Here is a 1465-nt window from a genome sequence, read left to right as displayed (position 1 = left end):
ATGCTATGTCTGGTTTGGTTCAGACCTCCAAATAGAGAAGAACTGGAGCGAGGTAGCGAGCAGGATGGCTCTCCTAACCCAGACCGGGTCTGAGCGGAAGCTATCCCTGAAAGGGAGGGCGGAAGTTGCAAATGTGTTTATCGCATTTGTAATCACCTATCACCTAAGCGTCGTGCCTTGCACAGATTCGTGGCTGAACAATTTGGAACCAATGCTCTTTCACTTTTTTTGGAAGGGCAGAGGACTCTTGTAAGGCGCTCTATCTGCTACCAACAACCACTGAAGGGTGGGCTACGGATGCCGTGGCTAAAAATGCGCAGGCATGCGCTGAGGCTGAGGCGTCTCTGGCTTTACCTGGATGGTGAACGGTGTGGTCTCCGTTCGTCAGACTGATACTTCCTCGGTTCACTTCTTTCTGTGAACTGAAACCATGGATCAAGCGTAGACCAAATCTGGGAGCATGGCAATCAGAGTGTCGTCAGGCACTCGAGCTTCTCTCCCGGACGAGTAACACCAGCAGCGAGGGTTTGTAAAGGTCAAGTGTGGCGACGATCTGGGGGGAAACTTTGGGCTTCGATGACAGTCAACTTTTCGGCCTGTTCCGGAGAACATTCGGGCTAGGGCCTATGGACAATTTCCAAAAGTCTCTGGCATGGCCATGTTACCGAGGAGCCTTACCAGTTCGGGATAAACTCGCCAGACATGGCTCTTCGATCTCGCCCACTTGCCCAAGATGCGAGCAGAGCAGTGAAACTGTTCTGCACGCAATAGTGCAGTGTCCGAGAATTTCAGAAATGTGGGTTTATGTCGAACAACTGCTGTCACAACTAAAAAGAGTGCAACTGTCATCCGAGTCAATAATAAAGATTCTTCCACCACCTGAATAGGGAAGGGCAGGCATGCTTCCTCTGCGTAGTGGTCATGGCGAAAGAGGTAGTATGGAAGACGTGAGTAAAAGGAATCATGACAGGCGCCTTCATCACCGGCCTTGGATTGGTGAACTTCCTTTGTTTCCACCTCTGGAGGGAAGTGAGGCTGGAGAGGAGGCGCTTGTCACCTAGTATGAACGAGAAAAGATAGAAGAAAGTGGCGAATATGTTGAGAGTGAATGTGCCTACTTGAGTCAGAGCATTAAAGTCAAATAAAGAGAACAGTGCCAAAACGTGATTTGTGGGGTCGCACCCGTCCCGCACTTCATTGTAATTTCATTCGTTATTTATATACATTATTATACATTTTAATTTTATAGTTTCTCATGTTATCATCTCATACGATCCCCCGACCCCTTGTCTGTCCCCTCTATGTATCAACCCTTTGTGGTTAATAAAGAAATTCCTAATGCTTTAGTCGAACCCATTCTGCTACATACTCAATTCTTAACTAGAGGGGCACAGGCAAAATGTTCGTAAGAAGACCGGTTCTTTTGGTCACTACTCGACTCTGTGTGTGTGTGTGTGTGTGTGTG

The sequence above is a fragment of the Octopus bimaculoides genome, chromosome 7 (assembly GCF_001194135.2).
Source record: "Octopus bimaculoides isolate UCB-OBI-ISO-001 chromosome 7, ASM119413v2, whole genome shotgun sequence".
Classification (NCBI taxonomy): domain Eukaryota; kingdom Metazoa; phylum Mollusca; class Cephalopoda; order Octopoda; family Octopodidae; genus Octopus; species Octopus bimaculoides.
The sequence above is the reverse complement of the archived record's forward strand: the minus strand, read 5'-3'. Positions refer to the sequence as shown.